The 10,315-nt window shown below is 34.1% G+C and overlaps 1 long non-coding RNA gene and 1 pseudogene across 2 annotated transcripts; both read right to left on the bottom strand.

Moving 5' to 3' along the window:
* Positions 1–1,180: 1,180 nt before the first annotated feature.
* LOC145605673 (uncharacterized) lies at positions 1,181–3,371 on the bottom strand. Its single transcript, XR_014105128.1, has 3 exons — positions 3,250–3,371; positions 2,367–2,417; positions 1,181–1,230 (listed from the first exon to the last, which is right to left on the bottom strand). It is a non-coding gene; the product is annotated as an uncharacterized LOC145605673 (long non-coding RNA).
* A 1,708-nt stretch (positions 3,372–5,079) lies between these two features.
* On the bottom strand, positions 5,080–7,785 carry LOC145605334 (pentatricopeptide repeat-containing protein At2g27800, mitochondrial pseudogene; annotated as a pseudogene). Its single transcript, XR_014105045.1, has 2 exons — positions 7,623–7,785; positions 5,080–7,132 (listed from the first exon to the last, which is right to left on the bottom strand). The product of XR_014105045.1 is annotated as a pentatricopeptide repeat-containing protein At2g27800, mitochondrial pseudogene (transcript).
* Positions 7,786–10,315: the final 2,530 nt, after the last annotated feature.

Genomic DNA, 10,315 nt, shown 5'->3' with positions numbered 1-10,315 from the left:
ACCAGAGCGTTGCTTGAATTGACATTACCAATGCTTTTGCAAGATAAAGGAAAAAAAAACTTATGAGCATAAAATTATGGTAGCAAAGGGGAGATTATGTAGTAGTATGTCACAGATTGATATGCAGTTAAAGTAGGCACATACATATTTCAGTTGATGCATATATACCAGCTAAAATTTTGCACATCTGTTAAATGCCATCATTGAATGCCTGTTAAAGGCCAGTTTGCTTCCTATCTTACTGACTAAAGGGAGGGGGGAACAAAATTACAAGCCAGGGGATCTTTTTTCAGAACAAATTAATTGAATGGTTAATCTCCAGCCTAATGACGAGCCAAAAACATCTTTCCTAGCTCTCACAATTCTGATTCTCTTCCTGCCCTAGAAGATTACTCGTATTAGAATTGTCTGCTAAATTTTGCCCATCAGCTTCTAACAGTAATCTGAATTTCAGAATTTTATGGAGCGATGTTACAGGCTTGATTTTCTTGGATGGACCTTGATTTGGGTCGATACACGTTCCCTTGAAAAGGTTAGCATCTGAGGATCCTGTTTCTTCATGAATTAAAGGCGCCCTTTCTGCCAACAACAGCAGAAATTTACTGGTGAATTGTGATAATTAGAAATTAAATCATGTTTAATTGATTGAATATGAAGACACTGCCTACAAAAAAATGGATCTTCTACTTTCATGACAACAATTGTTTGAGTTATATACTTATCCAGAAGCACTCGTGCTATTCACTCCATACATCAATTGGCCTATACTTCTGACCACTTGACCAGTATCAGTCTATAGGTTACATGATTACCCGAACTGGCATGATATTTACAACTTTTAACATTTATCAATCTATCTTATTATGGTGAATGACAATAGACCATAGATGCGGAACCAAGTTGAATTACTCATTACCCAAGCAAAATTATCCTGATCCAAACAACCTAATTGTCTATCTTGAAAAATTATCAGCAAGCCTAACAAACACAGTTTAGCTTAACTTATAAATGCACAAACAAATCTACATCCCTTTTCTCCTTTGGAGTAAAGATAACATCAGTATATGAGGTATCTTCAACTGTTTGATTGGAATACAGCCCCTCTGGTATTTGGTTATGACACTTATGAGTATGACTCCTATCTTTAAGATTTAATAGAAAAGAGAAAAACCACATACCCTTCTCTGAAAAGATTAAACATGTTCCAATAGTTTCTTCATATTCTCCTATCTGCAGACAAGATGACAGTATAAGAACAGAATTCCTCGTTAAAAGAGCAAGATTGTAATGCCTTTAATACAAGTCTTGCTATAGGTCGAGCTCAGACATAGAAAGTATCCAGTCTTATACCATCACTTTGTCATTTTCAATAGCTAATGGCCCAATATCTTATCACAGGGACAATTATGCTCCAATTTAGTTGGAGATTCAGGAGCATTAAAAAACTTTCTGAATCCTCTTTGAAACACATTAATTGTCCAGATCTCGCCTCCTACAAAAACCTACATCATTTGTTGAGCTAGCCACATCCTAAACGAGTTTGCATTCCAGATCACTACTCCAGTGCTCCACATATAATCAAAAAAAAATTGTTTCAACTTGGTTTCTAGTCTTTGGTTTCAATAAGCACCAGTCACTTTTGTCTTTAGGACAGTTGGCAGATATGCTTGAAGAGTGTGAACAACCTTAACCCCCCACCCCCTTCCCCATGTTATCAGTCAAAGAAACTAACACCCCCCCCCCCCCCCGGGGGTCCCCCTCTCTCTCTCCCCAACCCCCTCCTTCATGTTTCCAAAACCCCCTCCATGTTTCCAAAAGTCCAGACTAGTTCTTCGAATTCATTGCACTTGACAGAACAATAAATTCCTATAACATAGAATTAGATTTATCTACAAAAAAAATTAGAGGTATGATACAAACTTGGAAGACCAAAAATAAGTCAAACTTCTAGAAACCCTGCTGAAATTGTTAAAAATCAGAATCAGGGCTTTTATCCAACTTGGACTAATCAGAGAAATCTTTCTGTCAGAATCTTCTCTTGTACTCCCTCCGTTTTATAATGATGTTCCTGTTTCGCAAATCGATAATATCTTTAATCTCACACTAGCAAAAATTATAAAAAGTTAGATATTAATAATCTACTCACCAAGACGAATCAAACTAGATACCACATGACTATATTTTCTCTAATAGATTAAGAGAAATTTAGAAGATTCTTTCTTTCCTAAAAAAGTCAAAGATTCCAAACAGAAACATCATTGTGGAACGGAGGGAGTAATTAAGTTGAAAATTCTTAGATAATTTCAGATAAAACAAGATGAATAAGAAGACATTATGTTACAACTAACAAAAGGCCATGAGCTCACCAGCTTCAGTTTGTCCCCGATGGTCAAGATGGGGTTGGCTGTATCCAAACCCTGCAATATAATTTTATACTTGTCATATTCAAGGTCATAAGACGAAATGGAGTTACTAATCAATAACTTTCACTTAGTTGTCCCATAACTCCATAAGTGATTACTACTAACCAACTTGTCCCAATGCAATCCAGAAGGTCCAATTACCATGTCAAATATCATGTTGCAGCAGGATAAATATCATGTTTATATGGATTATGGATTGCAGATAGAAGTCTGATGTCCATAATTACTGCATAAAATAAAGGGAAGATATTTTGTGAAACAGTTTCATAATCTCTAAATTATTTTTAATAGGAGAAACTTATGCTCTTTTTTCTTTTCAGTGATGATTATTTTAATTAAAGAGGTCAATAATATAAGAGTGAGTGCTATCGAACATAAATGAGAAATTAACCAAATTGAGGACTTAAATTTGATTCACTGTTTATAACATCCAAAGTGCATGGTAGATGAGTATTGGCAATACCTCTTAAAAACTGACATGGTAATGAACTACACTAATCATTATGATTAGGGTAAAGAAAAGAGCAAATCTTGGACAGTTCTTGTTGAAAAAATCTACTTGTAGACGATGTAGCTAATATGAAATGAATCGCAAAATAAGCATGTTTATTGCCTTAAAAATGAACCGAAGAGCACAGAAATCACCAAATTAGTGCACTTTCAAATATGAATTGGAAAAAGTATTTACTATCACATTGTACTAGCATTTTACCCAATTTTCTTTAACTATTTTCTTGAGAGGATATCTATTAATATCAATGTCATCCGGAAGCAAGACAATAATTTTGAGACAGGTAATAACTCTCCTCCACGAGAAATAACATACAGATAAAATGTATGGCTCATTGGGAGGAATGTCGACTTGGCCACAAACAGCGTCAAGATTCAGCAATACATACTCGTCTTGCTGATTGTGATCAATGTTTGTTGCACCTAGTTCCATTACCTGCCAAACAGAAATAAATAGGCAAAGGTATACAGGTAAGGAGACTAAGGACAAAAGAAGCATCATCCATGGGCCAACACGTAAGCTAGACTAAGCATCATCCATCATTTATGGGCCAACACGTAAGCTAGATTAAGGATCAACATGTTTTATTTTTTTTATTTTTTTTAACAGGGATATCTTCTTTTAGAGCATAAATTACTTAATTTTAGCATTTTATCAAAATTCTTCAGTTTTTTACAAACCATCTTAATTTCAAAGTATGTTGTTAAATAGTTGCCTCAGGGAAAAGTTACATCCTTAGGACATGAATTACATGCACATTCTTCATCAAACACAGGGAAAAACCATTGATACTAGGTGGTCATTTGGTCTTAGTAACCCCCTCGTGCCTTGATCTAGGCAACCCCCTCGTGCCTTGATCTAGGTAACCCCCTGCCATAATTTTCTTAATGGTTCGTAAAGAGGCTTAATAGGATTTAAAGATGATGTGTATATTACAAATCATCAACCGAGATATTTGTTGGAAGAGGGTTACCAAGACCAAGAGACTACTCCTGCTCCTTGAATCCATCTGATATCGTAATATTTCAAGCCTCTAAAGAAACTTTCCCAATCACATGCCAAACCTTCAAATCCACTTTTACAAAACTTCAAAGAAAGTTCTTAATTAATCTTCTCATAATTGATAATTAAGACTAGGTTACTCATAGCTCTAGAAAAGGAACCCATGTGCTTATAAAAGACTAACCATTCCCACGCGATAAAAGCGAAAGGCAGACTAGAACTTAAACCAAGTTCATTATACTTTATCCCATAGAAAGTCATTCAGGCATTTTAACAAACACCTTCTAGGTGCCCCCTACAAATCTACAATACTCATTATCTACATTTTAACCAACCAAATCAAACTGCACCCAGAAAACCCCATTTCATAATTACAATCTTTTCACCATCTTTTTCAAACTACAATCATAATCTATGATGTTACCCTCATTCAAGAAGCTTTACTTATCCCACTAATCGAGCGTTGCATGTGTACATAAAACATTGTTTTGTATTGCTTATTATCCACAATCCACTAATCATGATTTAAGAATACTACTTTGATCAAACAATTGATTGAATGACTAGTGTTACACGTAATAAGTAGCATAGTATAATTAAAGCAGATTATTTAAATTTGCAGATTATTGGAAAATTGAGGAGAGAATAAGATATACCTTTGCTGAAAAAAGATGCTCAGACAGTTCAGCTTGAAAAGAACAAAGAGAGGGAGGGGCTCTTAATTTAAATTTACTAGAATGTATCCGTGCTAATTGATGAGGCAATTAGTCATATTTAGAACGTGCTTTTGGCTATGTAGCCCGTGTATAATTATTATAATTATGACAATCGATTTTATACAAGCGATCTTGGACGTTATTTGACTAAAAATCTACGGGGAACAAAAAATTGTATACAAACAAACGGTCACGATCAGTCCATTTTAAAACTAACGAAAGATAATGTGTGAGTTTTTGGTGAAGAAAGCACATCCTAAAATGATCGAGCAATTAATTTACTGAACAAATTCATCTCAATAAAGAAAAAAAGGCAATTTTTTGTTTGATAAAGTTCCGAGAGTGCACTCCCTTTTAATCCAAAACCTCAGAAGTAATCCTCAAGAATTCAAATCATCTCAAACCAAAACAATAGCTAATAGCAACCTTTACAAAAACAATAATCTTATTGTTAAAGGTTTCACAGTATATTTCAAAAATACAAAGTATTACATTGATATCACTTTGGGCTCTCTTTACACATTTAGACAGCTGAATAGCTGATCCCTCTTTAAGTCTTTAGATGCTTCTTAGAAAAACTTTCTGGTGCTCTTCGAAAAGGTAGTGGAAGGTCTACTTAACTATATTAGCAAAGTAAGCAAATTGTCCGATTCTCGGATTTTCTTCTTTTCATGGCTGTTGCCAGATAGCAAGCAGCTCATATGCAAATATATTGGAAACCATATGAAAGGCTAAGCCAACTCCCTGTTTGTCATACCAAGCTGAAACAGCATATAATCTGTAAAATTACACGCTGTAAAGTCATATCCCAGTGATCTGATAAATGGACATGGAAGCTCTGCAGAAGCAACAGAACCATTTTCAGAGTACTATAGTTCAAGAAGCTGACCGAGTAAAGGTCAAAATAGTTGGGAGTTCGCGGTAGAAGGTAAAGGTAAACCAACCAACTGCCGCATTAAAGAAGCTTAAAAGAGTAGTTTGCTAGTGCAACACCTACTCCTACTGAAGCTTCAATCCAAAGCCCGGGATTATACAAGTTCTAGCACAGTATGAACCCCAATAATAAGCCCAGCAGACCTCTAGATGACTTGTCTACTTGATGTTAAAAACTACTCTTCACACTATTGAATCCATTCCTGCTATGTGCAAAGTCCTCTTTAAGAACGCATAGTAGCTTTTTGTAGGTAGGCCCATCAACAATGTGTTTCTCCTGAAACTCTTTCAATAACCTCAATGCCTCTGCAGCTCTTCCTTTACGGCAATACTCATCCAGAAGCGTCTTATAAGTAATGAAATCAGCCTTATACATTTCAGTCATCTCCCTTAAAAAACTAAGAGCTTCCTCAATCTCACCACCAAGTGCCAAAGAACTCACAAGAGAGTTGTATGTTTTAGCGCTAGCAACAAACCCTTTTTCCTTCATCTGAAAAAATAACTCCCTGGCATTTTTTGTCCTGGTTTGAGCACATAGTCCATAGATAAGGTAGTCATAAGTGAGCGCATTGGGGACACAAGTATAAACAACACCCATCTGATGAAATATCCTTAAGGCCTCATTGACATGATTAGAAAGCACATATCCTTGTATCATTGAATTGAGGGCGAAAATGTCAGGCTCAATTTTATCGTTAACCATTTGCTTGAAAAGGCACTCCATAGTACCCATATACCAGTGATTGATGTATGTATCTCTTCTACGGCTAAGAAATGCAGCAAACAAAAGGTTGTAAGTCCTCATAGACGGCCTGCAATCTGAATCTTTGGCCTTTTTCATGTGTTTGAACACAGTAATAGCTCTGCTCAGCTTCCTCGCTTGAGTGTAGTAGTATATAATAGTATTGTACAAAGCCTCCGAACCAAAATGAGGAAGGGCAAGGAATTGATCAACAACATCATACATTTCATCAATCATCCCGCCAACCCCAAGCTTCTGGACAGTAACGTGGTAGGTATTCACGCTATGCTTAAACCTATGTTGTCTTGACGCCCGATTAAAAAGTTCTAAACACACCAAAGGATCGTCTTCCAAGGCAATGGCATCGTGCAAATCATCAGCATTTAACCTTGCAGGCAGTTGGGATACAGCCTTATTGAACTTAACCTCATTAAGCACAGGCTTTCTAGCTAGTCTAAGCCTTCTATTAACCCGTTGCCTATAAGCTCCTGAAAAAGGTCTATATGGCTTTGAAGAATACCACAATAACCTGGTGCGATTTATTTGAGAATAACGCGAATAGATGGTAAAGGCTGGGGTGAAATCAGAACAACCAATTCCAGCATTAGTTACTTCACGAGATGACACAAGTTTTGAAGAACAAACTTGATGGAAACACGAAGTATATACACGTGTTAAGCATTTAGACCGATCATATTTGCAAAACCTCTGAATCGAGTTAAAGAACATGATCTCCTTAAGTATACATATGAACTCACCAATTTGGCCCTCAACAAATACGCCCGGGGCAGCTAAAAATGGGTACCTACAACAACAACAAATGCTCCTCTCGATGATACGGCTATACGAGTCTTAATTAAACAATAAACTACCAACACTAACAACACCAACAAATCTTGCTTTTGATTATACGAATCCAGAAAATACAATATGATATCTACAACAGCTTTCGCTTTTGATTATACTGTTCCGGAAATTACAATATGATAGTATGATAAAATGTCTAACTGGCAGTTCAGCATATGAATTTAAAGCATACGAGCAGTAAACCAATACTAGTCTTGATTTTGGTTTTCTTTATACTCAGAAAAATAACATAAAATTCATCTCGCTTAAGAATATCAAAGGTAAATTGCACATATGAAAGTTCCAGCAATAAAATTGCTGGTTAAATGTTTCAGTAATCATACCTAATAGTTCAATAATCCAACTTAGAAGAACCCTAAATTAAGTATACAATCAAGATAAACCCTAGATTGTGAAATTAAGATATTCAGTGACTAAAAAAATGTTACCTCAGAAGCTGTATTAATGGAGGAGAGAAAGCTCAGATTTTTCTTCAATGGAGGATTCAGAGTACGCTTCAATGGCGCATAAAAGGGAATAGAGTGCAGTGTAAAAGTGAAGAGCTCCAAAAAGACGACACACGTATAGAGAGATTTTGATTTCGATTTTTTTTTTTTTTTTTTTTTTCCGAAACAGAGGATTTATGTTGAAAAGTAGGGCTGATCCTCTTGAGCTTATATTCATTTCAGTTCAGCTTTAATAAATTCAGTTCACTTCAATTTTTATCTATATTTCCTTCTCTCATAAAATATTCATTTCATTTCAGTTCAGTTCAATTCAATTCCGTTCAGATCCAATAAGTTCAGTTTAGTTCAATTCAGTTCAGCTACAAGAAGTTCAATTCAGTCAATCAGAACAGGCCCAAGGTGATTTGCATCACAAATCTTCCTTTTACTCATACACTAATAAATTGTACTTCACAATTTTATTTTATTTTTCTTAGGCGGGGTTACTCGAGTTACTCAGCTAAGGATTACTCGAGGGGGTTTGTTCAAGGATTACTTGAGGGGTTACTCAATCAGGGATTACTTAAGGGTTACTCGATTACTTGATCAAGGCTTACTTGAGGGTTACTCGATCAAGGCTTACTTAAGGGGTTACTCGGGCATGGGTTACTTAGTCAAGCATTAATCGGTCAGGGGTTACTTGAGGGCTTCGGTTAAGGGTACTCGAGAGGTTAATTGGTCAGGAGTTACTACTTGAGGGGTTGCTCGGTCAGGAGTAACTCGAGTAACCCTTGATCGAGTAATTCGAGTAACTATGGTCATACGGTGTGATCAGCCACACAGAAAAATCCCCCATTATACTTAATGACATTTATTCAATAAGGCAATATCCCTCTTCTCAATATTTTTTGAAACCTTAAAAAAAAAGTTAAGATATCTCCCTAACAAATTAAATATATTTTTGTAGCAAATAAATATGATACGGAGCATATGTTTCACACAATGTTAAAGTATTCCCTCTATTTTTAAAACACTGTTATGATTAGTGATTTCACACCATTATATGTCACATATATTAAGTATTAACACATTAAGTGAACGTTAAAAATTAAAAATATTTGCATTTGAAACGTAACAAATAAGGGAAACTTTAAAATGGCAAGCGTAACCCTCTTTTAATAATGGAGGAATGGAATATTATGTACAAATTATGTACAAAAGTTTGTCAAACCCAATCATCAATCATCATCAATCAATTACATAATACTAAAAGCGAATAAAAAGAGACACTTGTCAATATTGCATTAAAAATTTTCCCTCCAAAGGTGCCTTCTTAAAATAATTCATTGTTACTTAGGGAACAAAATCGTATACATTTGTTTTATATAAAATATAATTTCTTTCCAAAAATATAAACCTGTCCATTATAACACTGTTACATGTAATTTAAATATTTTCTCTTGCATGCCCACAAAAAAAAAAAAAAAAAAAAATTCTCTTGCATGTGTTTATTTTTAATATACACCATATTTTTTATACACGAGTCATTCTATTTTTATAATATTATTTTCAAAAGTATTTAACAACCGTGCATTGCACGGGATTTAACCTAGTAAGACCTAATACCGTGTAATCTTTGTATGGAGTATTGACAAATTTAAAATTTAGGGGGGAGTTTGGTTAAGATTTTTTTTTTTTTTTTTGGAGCAAAAAGAGTTTTTTTTTTTAAAAGTAAAAGAGTTGAATGATCATTTTAAAAAGCTCTTTAATTTGTAGTGTTTGGTAAAGAGTTGTTTGAAAGAGTTATTCAGTTCAAAATGCTCTTTTTCAAAAAGTTCATATTTCATATGAGGAGCTTTTTAAGAGAGTTTTTTTTGTTCATTTTTTGGTTATTTTATACACTGAAATAGCTAATAACTAACAATTATTTAACAAACATTTTTACACAAACCACTAGTTACAATAAGCTAGTGAAAGTACGTAATAGTTAATGCTGACAATTGTACTACACCCTCCACATCTATTTAAATGTGACATTTTGATCGCCACAGATGCTAATGCACAAATATGACAATTAATATCATTAAATTTGCACTACCTCTGTCATTATTTAGTCAATAAGTTTTGACTTTAGAACTATTCACTTACTTCCCTTAAATCTCATTCTATGATTTATACGCAAAGAAAAAAGAATTCACGTGAGATCTTATTTGATTCATCACAATATATATTTTCAAAATATCAAAAGTAAAATAATTATATACACTAGTTAGTTAGTAGTATATAATTAGTACAAAAGTAAAAAAAAAAAAAAAAAAAAAGTACAAAAGTCAAATTGATGCAATTAATCGATAGTGAGTAAAAGCTTCTCTCATGGTCCACCCAAACCCAATACTACGGCCTCGTTCTCTTCACCTTATTTTTGCTGAAATGAAATTATTTTTAATGAAACAAAATTATATTTGCTGAACTTAAATTATTTTTACTGAACTTAAATTAATTTTACAAAACTGAAATTATTTTTGCTGAATTGGAATTATTTTTGCTGATTTATAATTCTTCTTTAAGAAAACTGAATTTTATTGAACAGAACTTACTTTTACTGAAATTATTTTACTGAATTGAACTTAATTTTACTGAACTGAACTTATTTTTACTGAACTGAAATTATTTTTACTTAATTTTAATTTTTTAAT

The sequence above is a fragment of the Chenopodium album genome, chromosome 22 (genome assembly GCF_948465745.1).
Source record: "Chenopodium album chromosome 22, dcCheAlbu1.1, whole genome shotgun sequence".
NCBI lineage: Eukaryota > Viridiplantae > Streptophyta > Magnoliopsida > Caryophyllales > Amaranthaceae > Chenopodium > Chenopodium album.
Note: the sequence above shows the minus strand (reverse complement) of the source record. Positions and strands in the feature narration are given on the sequence as shown.